General features: G+C 32.8%; 1 long non-coding RNA gene across 3 annotated transcripts in view; it reads left to right on the top strand.

Moving 5' to 3' along the window:
* The window catches only part of LOC122214133, a 303,112-nt gene extending 288,176 nt beyond the window's left edge, over nt 1-14,936 (top strand). For 2 of the 3 annotated variants that reach the window (XR_006199759.1, XR_006199754.1), the window contains 2 exons: nt 7,161-7,221; nt 10,925-10,995. This is a non-coding gene — a long non-coding RNA (uncharacterized LOC122214133). Of the gene's footprint in view, nt 1-7,160; nt 7,222-10,924; nt 10,996-14,756 lie in introns of those variants that run through there. The other variant, XR_006199758.1, reaches the window with a different exon arrangement.
* The last annotated feature ends 3,411 nt before the right edge of the window (nt 14,937-18,347 follow it).

Raw genomic sequence — 18,347 nt, 5'->3', positions numbered from 1 at the left:
ATTTCACCAGTCTGTTGTTTACTGTGAATAGTAATGCTGAATAAAAACCACATCTGGAGAATAAAGAAAGGTTTATTTATTGGGATGTCTCCTAGACATTGGTAGCATTCCTACCGAAGTGCTTTCCTATCACACTGAATACATGTTTTTTTTAAAGGTTTAAATTCACTGAATGGCACTGGGGTAGAAAGCAGAAGAGATCATCATTCTATCATAATGAATGTAGAGTGCTATTGTTGTAATTTCTGGAATTGCATTAAAATATGCAGGGAAATGAGCTTTCTCAATAAAGAATAATGGATTCAAAGGATAGCTGGAGTGACACAGAGGTAACTAATTTTCCCAATTCCAGACAATTTACTGTCTGACAAAGAAAGCTTATATATATTTGGGGGTGGGGATGGGGAGCATTGTTATCTCCTGGAAATACATACAGAGAGGAAGAGGGCTTCATTCACTGAATCCTTTTATAAAGAATAAACTATGATAACAAATACAATGCAGTAGACTGAAAGTATTGGCTGAAGACATACAAATCATTCTTAAGTGAATAGTTCTTGAATATCAGTGAAATAGAAGGCTTAATGTTAATTTGTAATTTACTGAAATAAGTTTAGTGGGAATTAAAACATCTATAAGAATGCCTAACAATTCCTATAAAAAGTTCTAAGATAAAATTCTTAAGCAGGCATTTTGTAGGAGCTGGATTGTAGAAATCTTTTCCTAATTTTATTTGATAACAGTGGTTATGCAAATATTATATTCTGTGGGTTACAACTAAGAGATATATGTTTAGGAATAATATATGAGGGAGGAAATAAATGGAAGAGGAGTTTTCTGTATAAGACCATGCAGGTTATGCAGTGCACGACTCTGGCACTGTTTATGTTTGCTATAATGTGACATGTGTCCCTGGACCTGTTCATGTGATGAGCCCATATAGAAAGATTAGTGTATTTTCTCTAATTTATTATAAAATTGGCCTTTTAATGTAAGAGCTGTAGTGTGACTGCCCTTAATTAAATACTACAGAGTCCTTTGTCCATCTTTCTGTGCTTTGCTTTAGCCAATTGACTTAGATCTACCTTCCACTTCTTTTGAAATCTCTTCACCTCTGATCTGAAGTTTGATTAAGTTCTCCACTGATTTCTTTTATTTCAAAAATTATATTAAAATTTCTAGATGATCTATTTATACCTTTTAACAGTTTTGCCCCTTAACATTTTTCCTTTGCTTTAATTATGATATGATTTTCTATTTATCTGTTTATACACTTGGTGCAAATATTTTTACAGACTTTTTCAAATTGTTTTAACATCATAAATGATTATGTTGTGAATGGTTCAATTTTGTAAATTCTGGTGTACCCCCTCATGGATGATTGGTGTCTGTGTCTTTTATAATTTTAGATAATGCAATCATCTTCAAAATATTCAGGTGTTTTTTGTGTTGTTGTTGTTTTGTTTTGGGTTTGTTTGTTTGTTTGTTTGTTTTACTCTTGGAGTCTCTGAATTCCCTCTAGAGCAGTGAATGCTGCTATGGACTTCTGGTACTTTCGTAGGTCCATACACAGTTTTTTTCTAACATAATTCTTATGAATTATGTCATGAATTGGATTATGTTCTGTAGCACTGATTTTGGTTCTAGTTTCTGATCTTATTGAGGCCCAAGGTCATACCTCCTCCCTTACAGATACTTTATTAAGCCCATGTGTAGCAAGTAGGTCATATAGCTTTCTATCCTCTCTTCCAATGAATTCATGGGTTTTCTATTTCTGCTTTGCATTACCATCTTTTTTTTCTAACATTTTCTAGGATTTATATTTAACTTGGTAGTATATAATAAAATAAGGTTGGGTGTGTATCTGCAAATGCTAGGTTCAGCATGTTTCCAATATGTACATAATTTTATAAATGCTTTTTGTGTCTCTAGTATATCTAAGTCAATGCACATTACTTCCTCTCTAGATCACATATTCTTTTTCTTTAAATTTATTCACTTATTATTTCAGAGAGAGAGAGAGAGAGAGCACACACAAGTAGGGGAGGGGCAGAGAGAGAGAGAGAGAGAGAGAGAGAGAGAGAGAATCTGAAGTAGGCTCCAGGCTCTGAGCTGTCAGCACAGAGCTCAATGTGGGGCTTGAACTCCTGAACCATGAAATCATGACCTGAGCTGAAGTTGAAGGCCTAACCGAGTAAGCCACCCAGGTGCCCCTGGATCACATGTTCCTATTCAGTCTTCTGCATTTTCCATTCCCTCTATGCCATAGTCACCTGGCTATGTGATTACATATACACAGGTATTCCTATTGGATATTTGGTGGAACCAAATTATTATTATTGTAAAAGATATTAAAGATTATGTCTTTCAGTTTCTTTCTATTGCTTAGAAGTAAAGAAACTCACACCGGGAAAAGGCAAGTCATTGCTCAATGTCATTCAGAATGATGTCCTGGCACAATATCACTAAAACACCTTCTGATTTGCAAATAAAAAACTTGTGGATCACATATTTGTAAAATTTGAGAAACTTTATATTGCTCTATTGAAGTAGCACCAGAATTATTATCTCTGTTCTCCAAATACAGATCTTCATTAAATTGAACTAGAGATAGTAATATGAGGCAGGAAAGTGTTTTAAATTACTTTAGCACAGTAACCTTGATTTCTGTTCACATCGTGGCTTTTATTAAGCACTGCGAATGTTGGAAAATGGTTGTATCAATTTTTAGTTTTCTGTTTCCTAAATGGTTCTGGTAATATGTACTTCTAATTCACTATTTTAATTTAGGTTTTAAAATGTAAAAATTACAAAGGTCCTTTAACTAAAGCTTAGTTCTATTATATGAATACTCATGTCAAACCATTTATCATATTATATTCATATGTATCAAATGTATTTTTCAATTTACAAAAGTTGCTTAATATTTATATTTATATAAATCAAATATATTTTTCAATTGACAAAAGTTGCTCAAAAAGATTTCTAGTTTTTATCTTAGACCAATGGATTAGAATCTTTGAAAATGTCCACTAAACTTTTTGTACACATTAATCTTTTTGGTACTAGTACCTTTCAGAATGAGGTACAGAAATTCCTAGCATGTCAAAACTGGTTGATTGCCTTTTGGCCCGTATTTGCTTATCATCTGCATCTCTTGAAATTCCAATCTAATCCTATCTCCCTCTCTTCAGGGAGTTTTGTGCATTTTATGTGTTCTTAAACATTTCATATCACCTCATACATTCTTGCATCAGCACAGGTTGCTTTCCTTTCTTGGAAGTACTTCCAGTTTTTCTGGGAAAGTTTGATGTATCCCTGAAACATCAATTCAAATATTGCCTGGTTTATGACATTTTATAGACTCCTCCAGGTGGTGAGAAGAAAATGAAGTATGTTTTGAGGCAGTAAGCTGTGTAAGAATCTCCATTTAATAATTATAATACGGTGTGAATGTGCATGATCACCTCTGAGTGTTATTGGTAAACACTTTTTTGTTGTTGTTTAAATTATGTGAAAGATAGCTGGCTATGCTCCCTGGGTCTGCGTGCATCTGCTCTTTGGAACCACTCACACTGCTTGATGTGATTTGACCACCGAAGTTTTGCTGCTCATTCACAAGACCTGAGGAGTTACACATTTTTGTAGACTATTTCTTATTCCTTTGGGGAGTGTTGTGAGGGCAAGGAATGTTTTACAAGTGAAGGCAACTAAATTTAAGTATAAAAAAGCCTCTTTCTGCTTAAGTAAGAATTAAACAGAACATAAAATTAAGAAGCAAAACAAAACATGTCTCTCCTACCTCAAGGCAACTTGCTCTTAGTCCCTCCTTGCTGTGGGGACCAGAGTCGTATGATCTCTCTAAAGGTGTTTAATCATGTAACTTTCTTGCACAAAAATAAAATCAAGAGAATTTACTATTCATTTTTAAATTAAATTTTTGTTGAGATATGATTGGCATATATCATTGTGTAACTTTAAAATGGACAAGGTGTTGATTTGATACATTTATATAGTGCAATATGATTCCTACTGTAGCATTAGGTAACACCTCTATCAGGTCACATAATTATAAATTCTTTTTTATGGTAAGAACATTTAAAATCTGGTCTCTTAGCAATTTTAAAGTGTATAATACAATGTTATTGACTATAGTAGCTAGGTAGTAGGTTGTACCTTAAATATTCATTAGTAATCATAAAATATCTGCATGTTTTAAATACAGTCCAACAAAACAATATTTAAAAAATCCTCTAGAGAGTACACGTTGAAAGTAAAGTTTACCAAAATACTTGTACAATTTATGATCTAGGCAGTACTGCCTATGAATTCATCTTTTACAAGTACTTACACAATTGCTCACTGATATATTACATGTAAGAGAAAAGAAATAAGGAAAAGAAAATTTAGCCATCTAAAAGAACATCAGTCAAGGCATTCTGAGGAAAAAAAGCTCTTAATCCTATTCTAATCCTACCTCCTGAAGCTAACCATTCTTAATAGTTTCATATGTATTCATCCAAGATATATGTCTATCCAAATACTATCAAAAGATATTTTAACAAAAAGGAATTATGTTATAAATACTACTCTTTAACTTACTTTTTTCACTTAATAATACAATACTATGGATTATATTTTTTGCTATTCCAATGCATAGTGCTCAATTGTATATTCTAACAGCCACATAATGTTATTTAGTATACTATTTTACACACTTTCAAAAGAATAATTCAATTTGTTATGGTGAATTTAACTGATATGCTATGATATTTTACTCCCTTTATGAAATTTTATGATGCCCCAGCATATAGAAATGTTGAGTACAAAAGTAATTTTAATATATAGATAAGCTTAAAAACAAGAAAAGGGGATATCCAAGTGCTAACAAAAAAGAGAATTCAAAGCCACAGTGGTAAGCTGGAATTAAAGTTGCATTAGTGTTTCAGCCTATTTTGACTCAATATATGTTTAGTGGCTTGGATTTTAAAATTAATATGGAGATCAGACACATGCATGGTTATAACAAAAACTGATAAAACCTTAGAAAGCTGGAAGCTGAGCAAAGCCATCATGTCTGTGAATAAAGAACCTTGTTAATGATTTCACATGCTGCAGTCACAAAGGATACATAGAAACTTACTGCCAGTGGTCAGTTAAAAAACAAATCTACGCTTAGGTAAGGAGAGACTTTATTTGAAAAGATTATTTAATAAAGAGAACAGTCTGACCTCAGCATGCATGAGTGTCTCAAAATCAAAGAGAAAAAAGCTTTTCTTTTATAGGGAAGAATAATTGGGGTTAACAGGGACTTTGTAGGGAAATGGGTCAAGCAGATGGGAGTGAACATACAGTATCAATTGAGCTTTTTAACAGAAAACATACTCTCTATGGTCGGCCAATTCCGAGAATGAGTTTTTAAGGGGAATGTTCTGCACTATATTGATTGTTGAAGCTTGGAGTCAAGCCAAAAATCAGGGAGAATGGGAAAGAAACTTGTGAAGATTTACTAAAGTTTAGTCACGCCAAGTCATTGAGTCAGTTATTAGTAATTATGAGCATTTGGTCACAACTGGGATCATTCATCAATGAGTTGGCAAATTCACACCCCAGGAACTAAAGATAATAGAGCAATCTAAAAGAGACTTAATTCATTTAGGCTTAAATGCATTCAGAGAGATAAAAAATGAAAATATATATAAAATTTTATTTTATATTTATATTTATTTATATTTTATAAAAATAAAAAATGTATTTTGAAGTTACAAAATATCATAGCTAAAAACTAATAGACCCTAAATTGCAAGGATTCACAATATTGTAAATTGAAGCTAGATTTGATAAAGTACCAAATAGAATTTCTATTAAATAGCCTACAGTCACTACAATAAAAGAGTAACTTAAAGTAAGTTAAACAATAGCTAAAGAAAGGATTAATGAAATGTTTTTTATATAATAACTGGAAGAAAATAATTGGAATATACATAATAGGCAAAGGATTACTACCTATGTTTTAAATGTTTTTTAAAAAAACAGTAGAGAAAATGGTCCAAAATAAAAATGACAACTCAAAAGCTAAAGCATAAAAGGCCAATAAATATATGAAAGTTATAAGAAAATTAAAACAAAATACCATTTCTCAGATACGATATTCAAAAAAAACTAAGAGTTTTTAAAACCATTAGTTAAATTTGGGAAAATAGATCATGTTATGTACAACCTTGAAAGGAAAGGAATTGTTGCCACAACTGAAGAATAATTTGGCATTATCTGTTGAAATTTTATATGTGCATCTTTGCCCTGGAGTGTGTACTTCTACAAATTTATTTAATAGGAGTCTCTTTAAGTTGGCATAAGTATATGCAGAGTTTATGATAAAAAAAACATTGAAACACTCTAAATTTGTAGTCTTAGACAAATTTTAATAAAATAGATTTTAGAATATACTAATATACTTGTGCAATAAAGTTAGAAAATCTGAGGGTTTTCAATGTGCTTTTCTTGGCCTATATTTTATCTGCTTTTTTCTCTCTCTATATATATATTATCAAGAAAAAAATCAGTAGTTGTACTGCTATGATCCTTTTGAATTGGGGAGGCCCCAAATGCATCTTAATTAGAAAACATTAATAATTATAGTAATTGGCTAATTAGTTTACTTATTAACATTATCAAATAGTTTGTAGTAGACAGTGTTAATAGTTAAATAGTTAATGTAGTAGACAGTGTTTTATCTGCTATGGCCAATAAGCTGAAACACTCATTTTAAGATGTCTGTATATAGTCATAAGACACAGAGAAGACAACTCAAAACCCAAGCAGCTTTTAGAGCCCTGAAAACTGAGTTGTTTATCAACATAAGATAGGGCATATTTTGATAACACAAGTCAAATTGAAAGGCTCAATGTGATGTAAAAGTCTAGTAGAATGATATTTTGGAATATTATCGGGTTTTTTTGTATCTTGCTGGTTATTGCATTGAGATAGCTAGCTATCTTGTAGTACAGAAGAATATTTTGCCACAAGCAATAAATGGTACAAACATTAAGAACAATGTTTTTGTATTGTGGTGGGTAGCAAGGTTGAGGGGAGCTCAATGTACATTTGCCTGACAGATACAATGCAGCCTAAACTTTCCAAATCTGTTAATTCTTCTCCAGGTGGATACAGCTAGAGAATCAGGAGGAGAAAAATAAAATTTTCTATTTCGTACGTTCCTAGGTAAGTAAAATTTTGAACACTCCATCTGTTAGGTTGGCGAGGATGAGACTAGAGATTTGTGCAAACTCCCCATGTTAACACATGATAAATGAAAAAAAAAAATCCAGTAAGAAAAAAAAAATGTCTAGTTGACAATACAAGGTAGATAGTGTCTTAAGTGCCTCAGGTAGTCTCAGCAGATTTCCTGTGGCCTGATGAGATCCCAGAGCAACCTAATTGTCCTGGGTGCCAAAATACCCACTAAATTATAAACAAAAACTTACATATTTAAATAGGCAAAAAATGGTGTCTGGGTGCCTTAGTCAGTTAGTGTCCAACTTCATCTCAGGTCATAATCTCATGGTTCATGAGTTCAAGCCCTGTGTGAGGCTCTATGCTGACAGCTCAGATCTTGGAGCCCGCTTCGGATTCTGTATCTCCTTCTCTCTCTACCCCTCTCCCACTTGTACTCTGTCTCTCTATCTCTATCAAAAATAAATAAAAATTAAAAAATTAAAAAAAATAAATATGCAATAATAATAAAGACATGTTTCATAAGAAGAATTAAATGTCAGTTACATGCTTGTCACTATAATTTAGGACTCTGATAAAAAAGGTGGTCACATCTGGTGATGGTAGACAGCAACCTAAAGTCACATCAGTCAGTCTTCTTGCCATACTGCCATATGCCCCAACCCTGTATGATATTTAGGGCAGAGCATTTGGGAAGGTAATACCCATTCAACTATCTGAAACTTACTTTTTAATGTTAACTGGGTAAGAAAAACAATGAACTCTTTTGGAGGCACTTGAGAAGAACTAAAAGTGGTAATATTTTATATTAGGTAAAGTATGGAAAAGTTACTTCTTTTTTCCCCGGAAAAGATAGCTAGATCAATTGATCTATTGATCAATCTATGTAAGTAAATAGATTTGCAATTTATCTATCTAGAATTTAACTGATATAAAGATCTTCGTCTATAGATGATGGATTAGACATAGACATAGACATAGACATAGATGCAGAGGCAGAGGTAGAGACTGAGACAGAAAACAGACAACAACCAAGATCTTCTTTTTCTGAATTCAGTATATTTTCTTATTATATCACATCGCTGCCAGTCCCACCATCTCCCCCATAAGAAATTTGCTTTGATTGCTTTGTAAGGTAAATGAACTAGTTTCTCACCTGCAGGGTTTGCTTATTCTTCTTAACACAATTCAGAGTTAATGATCCCAAATAATTGTTTGAGCTAGTTCAACGACCATCTGCCAAATGAAAAGAGACATTTCCTTCCTGGGAATGAAAATGGGTCCGCATATATGTTGTTATATTTATGTCTCTTGAAATAAATGCTGCATGGGATCTGATAACAACAAACTTGAGTCGTATTTATAATAAAGGGGTCCATTGTTTCTAATGATAATAATTGCCACAACCATTTTCAGAGCACATTTTATTTGGTCCTTTGTTAATGACTTTATGGGAAAGTATTATTAACTTTCTCTTCCAGAAAAACGAATTGTATTTAAAGGAGATTATATCACTTGCCAAAGGTCACCCAGATAATAGGTGTCATAGACAGAATGAAAATTGAGAGGGTATTCTTAGCCTTTGTATAACACCATTTCAGTTTACTAAAAGTAATATGATTCTGGGTCTACATTTCTATTTATAAAGGTATATACCACTTTGAAAGTGTTAATTTATTGATGTTTTCTATATTAGTTGAACAAAACTTAATCTTCTAACTGCTTTGTTGAGAAAAACACTGCAGGGGAATAAGAGCAGAAGAAGGAAAACCAATTAAGAGACTGTGACAGTAATCAGAATAAAGACTATTTGTAATAGTCCAGGGTGGTGGCAGTGAAAAAAGTGGTGAGAAGTGGTCAGATTCTGTTGTATTTTTCAATAGCATTTGATAATGAATTGGGAATGGAGTGTGTGAGAGCGACAGTAATCAAGGACAGCTTCAGGATTTGTTGCCTGATTGCCTAGACAGATAAGGTTTCTGTCAACTGAGCTGGGAAACAGTTTAGAAAAAGTAGGCTTTGGGGTCAGGATATGGGACAGTAAAGGGCAGGAGTTAGTCTTGGGCATGCAAAAGTTGAGATGCTTATTGAGATGCTTATGCAAAAGTTGAGAGCTCCCGAATTGGTTTGAATTCAAGAAAACAGAGACTTGATATAGATGTTAGAATTTATAATGTTTTTGGATGAAATGAGAGTTGGGGTACAATAGTTAAGGATATTACTACAGAAGGTCAGGAAGATTATAGCTAAAAGGTCAGGCAGACAGACACTAAAGCACGTAGCCCATAATTTTCAAGTATCCCTGGGAAATTTTTATGACTTACTGATAAAGCTGCTACTATCTCAGTCTGTAGCAATAAAGCAAGTGAATCACAAGTGATCGCTTCTCTGGCTGTGACTCTCATGTCTGTCCATACATCTGGATGCCACTCCCATTATTATCCTCTTTTTCTGGTACCATCCAAATATTCTGTGAGTTCTCACTGGTGACCTACCCCAGAACCATAGAGGGAGGTAGATGCCAAAATATGTATTTCTTATCTGTTCCTCACCATGCAGAAGGGGCCTTAGAAGGAGATACTGGCTATGCCTAGGTGGAAAAAATTAATCTAGTACAACTTCCTTGTCAAAATACCTATTAAGAACTTGGATAAATTTTATTTTTTAAAGAATGAATTAGCATTAGAATTATAAATTTGGTAGTTGTGCTTGTTTCCTAGAGCTGTCATAATAAAGCACTACAAACTGAGTGGTTTTAAAAACCTGTGTATCACATTCCTAGAGGGCTTTCAGAATCATAGTGTCATCAGAGCCATGGTGCTTCCTTGCCTTTTGCAGCTTCTGGTGGCAGCCATAAATCCTCGGTGTTCCTTGGCCAACAGTAGCATCACTCTAATTTCTGTCCCTGCTATGACATTGATTCTCCCTCTGTTTCTCTGTCTTCACATGGTATCTTCCTCTCCTTATAAGGATACCAATCATATTGGATTTGGGCCTTCCCTAAGAGCCCATCTTAACTTGATTCCATCTGCAAAGACCTTCTTTCTAAATAAGATCACATTCACACATTCACTGGTACTGCAGTTAGGACCTCAGCATATTTGCGGGAAGGGAAACAATGTGCTATCCAAAGCTGTAGATCTAAATAAAAACACATAGGAAGCAGATTTAGGTAAGGAAAATTTGTGGCCGAGAGATTCTCATGTGGCACACACAAGAGATAGGCAAAATCAACAAAGGAGATTGAGAGAATGGTTATTAAGTAGGAAGGTATATGCGTTTTCTATTGTTGCTGTAACAAATTACCACAATTTAAGGGCTAAAACAAAAAAAATATTATATTTTTGTTCTAGAGGTCAGATATCTAAAAAGGGTCTTATGGACTAAAATCAATGTGTCTGCAGGGCTGCATTCTCTTCTGGAAATTTGAAGGCAGATTTTGTTTCTTGTCTATTCTAATTTTTAAACGTTGAAATCCTTGGCTCATAGTTTTCTTCTGTCTTAAAGCTAGTCCAGTAGTTCCATGCCCCCTTTATCTACAATTTTGTTTTTCATGGTTTCCATTATCCACAGTCAACTGCAGGCTGGAAGGAGATGATCTTCCTTCTGACACATCATGAAGTGAACAGTAGTAGCCTAATGCTGTGTCATAATGCCTACATCATTCATTTCACTTCATCTCATCTCGTAGGCATTTTATCAGCTCACATCATCAAAAGAAGAAGAATGAATACAGTACAAGAAGATATTTTGAGAGAGAGACTACATTCACATAAATTTTACTACAGTATGTTGTTCTATTTTATTATTGGTGTACTCTCTTACTATGCCTAATTTTTAAATTAAACTTTATTGTAAGTATGTACATGTAGGAAAAAAACATAGTATATATAGGCATTGGTATAGTCTGTGGTTTCAGGTATCTACTGGGATGCCTGATCCACTAAGAGCATGTCTCCTACTTATAAGTGGGTAGCATTGTAATAGCCAGGTAAATTTTTCCCACATATTATTACTCTGACACTGATGTTTCTGTCTTACTTTTCCAAATTAAATAGACCCTTGTGCTTACATTATCTGGACAATCCAGGATAATCTATTTTAAGATCCACTTCTTATCACTTATTCTACTTGTAACCATAATTCACCTTTGCCACGGAACATAACATAATCACAGTTTCTGGGGATTAAGACATGACTGTCTTTGGTAGACGATCATTCTGCTTACCACAGGGGGAGGCTGGAAAGAGTAATGTTCTTAGGTCCAAATTTTGCAGAGAGAGGAGAAAATGAAAAAGCATGGTTGAATCTTGCTGATGGCTTCATTAAGTTAACTAGGTCACTTGCTGATTGTTCATGAGGTTGAGAAATGAAAATTGACCATGATTTTGTCATCTGGGAAGACATTGGTAGTATGAGAGGAGTTCATGTGTATTAATTTGGGTGAGAGGCTGGTATAAGTAATTCAGTCAACAATAGTAAGACAAAATTTAGATATAGCAAATACAGACAACTCTATCTAATATTCATTGGAGAGTAATGATGTATCAATTATCATTGAGTATTCACATAATCCACACTAAAACTGTATTTAATAGGGGCGCCTGGGTGGCTCAGTCGGTTGGGCGGCCGACTTCGGCTCAGGTCACGATCTCATGGTCCGTGGGTTCGAGCCCCACGTCGGGCTCTGTGCTGACAGCTCGGAGCCTGGAGCCTGTTTCGGATTCTGTGTCTCCCTCTCTCTGACCCTCCCCCATTCATGCTCTGTCTCTCTCTGTCGCAAAAATAAATAAAGGTTAAAAAAATTTTTTTTAAAACTGTATTTAATAAAGTGGACACTTTTGTTATTCACATCTCTGTAACATGATAGAGAAATATTGAACGTGCTATGGTTGATTTTCACTATTAATATAACTTAAAATATGTCAAAAACAATATGATAAGGAGTGTTGTATGGTGTTAAGCTATTTTAAATTCTATGGTGATGAATCTAATGTTATTCTGTATGCATTTTGGTCTACTTTATTTTAGAAATGGAAACTGATGTATTAAACATCCCTTTGATTTTGGGGGAGAATTCTTTAAATATATTATATTTCTTCTTTGGCACAGAATTAGGAGATGACTACAGATATATTCATATATTAAAGATTACCTATTACTAAGAGATTACAAACTATATAGGTGGAAATAAAAGGTTTCTGATAGCTCCATTAAACTATAGCATTGTTTTAGCGTTTTATTAAATTTATTATGTTGAATATCCATCATTTTAAAAATCATACTTTGAGAACTGTAAATTCTAAGTTCCTCTCTACCAGTTGGATGCTATTTTCCTTTTATAATGTACCTAAGTAGCCTATGCTTCAGCTCCCTTGTCTGTAAAGAAACTGTAAGCCTATCAACTACTGTGTTGTATTCATATAAAACTAGCATAATTTGTATAAATTATGAAAAAGATACAAAACTTTTATTTTAACTTAAAGTAAATATTGAAAATAGAAATTAAGATGACATCAACTCATATTAATATATGAAAAAGTAGTATTTTTTTGGAAGGGGGAAGAAAATTCAAATATTGCAATGTACCTGCAGAATCTCATGATGTTTCCTCCTAAGGTATTGCTAAAGATAACATAGAAATAAATTTTATATGGTATAAATAAAAATTAAATAAAAATTTGGTATAAATAAAAATTTGGAAAAGACAAATAATGACAAAATTAAAAATAATCAGATTCTTTAAAAAAAGTTATGTCTGGATGTTGATGATATATTTTCATAGTCATGAATTATTGCTGTTATGAGTACACACTTTTTCATATGGGTTGATGAATATTTAGTTATAATATATATTTATTTTTGTATACTTGACTGTATAGCTTGGCCTAAACATATTTAAAAGTTTTGTCCTTTAAAAAAACAGATTTAAAATATTTTTCTGTATCAAAAGTATTTATGGTATACTCAATATGTGCCAAGCCCTATTCTAGGAACTGCCTATATAGCAATTAAAACACACACAGACACACACACACACACACACACACACACACACACAAAGCCCTGTCCTCATGCTCCTTACATTCTATGGGGAAAAACAGATTTTAAATACAATTAAAATACGGATTTATTTATGTAATAACATCTATTTAAGCCGTATGGATTTTTAACTAGATTTTTAACATTAAAGCTAAATCTGATATTTTAAAGGACCTATATCATAAGACCACATTACTACCACTTTTTAATGAACTTTTATTTTTATGTTTGAATATGATGATCTAGCCAATTGAAAATTTTCCCCCCAAATTGTGAACACACTTTTAACTGTGTGCATTGAGGCAGCAAGGAAATTTGAAGGAATGTTTTGTTTTTATATGCAGTTATTTTTTTTAATTTTTTAAAAATGTTTTTATTTTTGAAGAAAAGAGAAACAGAGCATGAGCAGGTGAATAGCAGAGAGAGAGGGAGACACAGAATCCAAAGCCGGCTCCAGGCTCTGAGCTGTCAGCACAGATCCCGATATGGGGCTTGAACTCACGAACTGGGAGATCATGACCTGAGCTGAAGTCAGGTGCTCAGCCGACTGAGCCACCCAGGCGCCCCTTGTTTTTATATGCATTTAATAATATTATTATAAAATTGTGATCACAAACATAAATTTGAAGTGCCCCAAAGTTTATAAATAAAATAAGTAAGTATTGGTTTTTAAGTGAAAATTAATATATATATCTTTCATATTCAAATATCATACACAAATTACATATATATTTTTGTAGAAATATAATTACTGTTTTCAAGATACTGAATAGTTTCCTGTGAAAATATATAAAGAATTTTTCTTAAGTTTATGTATTTGTTTTGAGAGAGAGAGAGAGAGCAGGAAGGGACAACACAGAGGGAGAGAGAGAATCCCAAACAGGCTCTGTGCTGTCAGCACAGAGTCCAATGTGGGGCTCCATCCCATGAACCGTGAGATCACAACCTGAGCTGAGATAAAGAGTCAGTTGCTTAACTTACTGAGCCACGCAGGCGCTGCTTTGTGTAAAGAATTTTTAAAGTGTTTTCTAAATGTATCATGTTTTAATTTCCCCTACATTGAACTCTTTTGAATGTCAAATGAATGTTTGCTTATTATTATTACTTAATATTTTAATATAATATAGAAGCAATATTATCATGAACTTTTAAACTATATGACATCGGTATGTGTTCACAAATTTGTATGCATTGCAGTTGTCATGAAACTAGTCAGAGCTTTTCACAGAATGTGCAATTAACCAATGTTCAAAATTGCTTTTTCTATCTGGACATACTAATAGGTGCAGAACATATTGCTAGAAAAACTATATAAAGATTATTCTGCCATATTTTAACACTAGCTAAGTAATTGGATGCATTAGGAGTCTAGGAATTTCAGCACGAATCTGCATTAATCCCCACCAAGCTTGAGTCAGACATAGCAGAAACCCTGAAGGATTCTGTGCTCTTAATTACTGCTCCTTTCTTTCTCAATATAGAACTCCCCTGGTGATGAGCGACTGAAGAAAAATCCATCACTGAGGCACTCAAAGTTTATAATCCTTACCAGTGACCTTTTCATGAACCCAAATTTAAGGACATTTTTAAAAGAAGGAGTGCTTAAGTATAACATTTAAGAAACTGACTTAATTAAAACAGTAAACATTAAAATAATCAAGTTGCTTGGCATAAAACCAATTCCTACTAGATCACCTGTCAGTATGCCAAACAATAATTTTTGGGTTTGTTTTTAAACTTAACCTTCTCAACAGAGACTGATATTTTTTTAATCAAAAATAAATTTATTTTAAAGATATTTTTTAAAGGTTACAATAGACCTAAATTTGTTATAGTTATAAATATAAATATAATTTTAAAAATATTAAAGATTTTAATGTAAACACTTTATTTTTAAATTCTGATTGCCTTTAATAAATATTCATATTTAGGAAATCTTAAATATGGCCGCCTTGTCTTCACTCCAGAGCCTCTTGATTTATTTCATTTCCAGAATGATTTTGAGACTTGACAATGCAGTAGTCTCAGTGAAACTCCACATCATGAGATTAGAATATACTTGATATTTCTCAGCCTAAAGCATCATTTAAGTAAAAATTTTTCTTTGATTGTCATTCATTTGAGCCGTCAGTACTTTTCTACCATTGCCTGTATTGTGCACAATGATATTTTAGTCTTTTGTAAAATGCCTGTAGCACAGTGTTTTCAACTGCTATGAACACTCAATCTAACAATTTAGTGGATTATCCCTTAGTTCTTTCAACGTTTGTCACAGTTTCTGGTGTCTAAAATGTGTTGAAATTTTGTTGAGTTTGTATATGATCCCAAATGACCTCAAAGTTCTGAAGAGAGTAAGTAGGGGAAGAGAAAAGGATGGTCCATTTCTTTCCAAATGAAAATAAAAACTTTATTTAGGATATTATTCTTCTTGGTTCTCAAGAAGGATCTCCTTCTCTTGAACATAGTCACCAGGGTAGACTATTGTAGTTCCTTGAAGCAGATTTCTATGGTTATGGTAAGAAATTGGATCAAATGTGATTATTGGCCATAGCTATAGATTTCAGCCTCCAAGCAGACAAGATAAAATTCTTACCCATTATGGGATCTAGAAAAGGATATAGTTTATGACTAGATGATTTATTTTAATGAATATCTAATTTGCATGTATGTTTAAAGTCATTTTTGCCTCTTACATGTTATAATTATCAGTGGAAACGTAACTGTGTTGATGAAACTGTTAATTGCAACTGTATTTCAAACAGTATATTTTGATTACTGATGTTTTCAGATAATTTGCAAATGAGGAATTAATATTGCAAATAATTCCATAATATGAAAGCCAAGCAGTTAAAGCTTTTCTGTTTTTTTTTTTTTCAGTTAACTTACAAGAGCAGAACTAGTATTACAAACAAAATTCTAATATAAAAGCTATGCAGTTAACATTTTTATACTCCCTGTAGATACAAAAGTTAAGAAACTAGATGAAATAAGTTCATAAATAAGTGTAAACTCCAAATATAACTTATCCTAAGCATTGATATAAAAATGATATATAATGCTAAAATTTTTTATGGGTAGGCTACAGATGATATCCATCATCCTATGAAATTCTTCCACCTTCCAATCTTTTGTCAATGTAATCGCTATTATTCATAACTGGATATTTATATATACTATATATACTGTGTTACCCAAACCCACTGCAATTCCCTTGAGTATAAAACCATATTTTAAAAGCATCTATAATAGTAACTGGCACAAACTATTAGCACAAACTATATTATTGTATCAGAATCTATCATTTCTCTTTCTTATATTTAAATATGGGACAGAAGGATCTCGTGAAATATACTTCAAATTAACATTATTATATAATACTTACTAATCATCACTCTAAACACAAAGAATAAATTTCTCAGTGAGAGTATTAGAAGTGAGGTGTCACCTAAAAATATATTTTTAGAGGCAATAGTAATCTTTAGACTATATTTATAATTAGATGAGTCTACAAAGAACTGTATTAATGCTCAAGCCTGAGAGTAGAACTGGCCGTGGGTCAGAAATTTTGAGTAATGTTTGGCAGGATACATGTGAAATAATTTTTTATCACAAAGTGTTTATAACCCTATTTCTTCACTATGACTTATTCATTGACTTGTTCCTTCTAAAGTGAATAATAGAGCGATTGGGTGGGGCATAGCTCTTGAAGTGATCTTAGAGATGCTTCTTCTGACAACTCAAGTGTTTGTTGAGACATTTAGTATGATTTTGCAAGTTTTGAATATCCTTCAGAAATACCAACTTCCCCATATATTTTCATCTTAATTCCACTTAATTCCATTTAATCTTAGAATTCTTCTGGCCTCCGTGACAATTTTCATGAGGCAATTTTGAAAATTCCCTCAGATCCAGATGGAAGACATTCACCAGATAAGTTCCTGATCAACAACAGGCGATGTTGAGGAATAAAGACTGACTTAGTTTAATTTTACTCATTTCAATCTTTTTTGTTCATCCAACAAACATATATAAAGTACTTGCTATGGGTAAGGTACTTAGTTAGGCCTTGATGATATAAAGAAATATTAAAATATAGACACAGAGTTTAAGATACTTATGTTTTAATAGGATAAATAAATAAACAAATCAGTGATTATAGTCTTGCAGATCACTGAAAGAGAACACTCTGATATTTGAAGATTAGCTGAAGTTAGGAACATGAAGTAAAGGGCTGAGACATTTCAGACAAAAGAAACAGCATTTAAAGACATAAAAAATGACACGTTATGCAATCAGAAAAGAAGATAAACCAGACTTAACCTTCTATTAATGATTACAACGTGACCTGACTGATTCTTTGCAATAAACCGCTATAAAACTTGTACATAAAACACAAAACAACATTGGTGAACAAAAAGACGTAAGCAGATTTTGGTGGAGGCACATATTCATAGGAAGGGAATTTTACAAAGTATATTCCCATTTTTTGTGGATTTTACCCTGAAGTCATGCATCATTAGGGAGGCAAATGAGGTGGCAGTGGTTGTGGAAGGTCTGTAGTTTTGTGGCCTGGAAATTTTGAGAATTGAATATGGGGAGATACTAGTTTTCCAAGAGAAGAAAACATTGTGAAAGAAAAGAGACAAAAAAAACTCTCAAATTCTGTACACTGTATCTCTGTTTGACCCCTCAATCAATGCATGTCTAGACTGAAAAAAAATAAATAACAAAAATCATCCAAAAGAAACCTCAACTAAAAACAAAGGATCTGAAATGAGACCAGAGATAAGGCCCATGAAACAGTTTTTTATCAAGTTCAGTTAAAATAATTGAATGCTAAAGCTGAAGACACAACTCTCAATAGAGAAAAATAAAATAATCTGTCTCCACTAAGTGATATTCATAATTTCCAGGACTCAATCTAAAATTACCTGATTTATGAAAAACCAGGTGAATGCAAAACATTCACAAAAGAACAGGAAATGAACTGAAACTGGTTAGATGATCCTAATATTATAAGTATCCAAAAATATGGTAAAGTAGATATTATAACTACTGTAAGAAAAGTTTAA

The sequence above is a fragment of the Panthera leo genome, chromosome A1 (assembly GCF_018350215.1).
Source record: "Panthera leo isolate Ple1 chromosome A1, P.leo_Ple1_pat1.1, whole genome shotgun sequence".
NCBI lineage: Eukaryota > Metazoa > Chordata > Mammalia > Carnivora > Felidae > Panthera > Panthera leo.
This window is presented reverse-complemented; position numbering and strand designations above follow the sequence as displayed.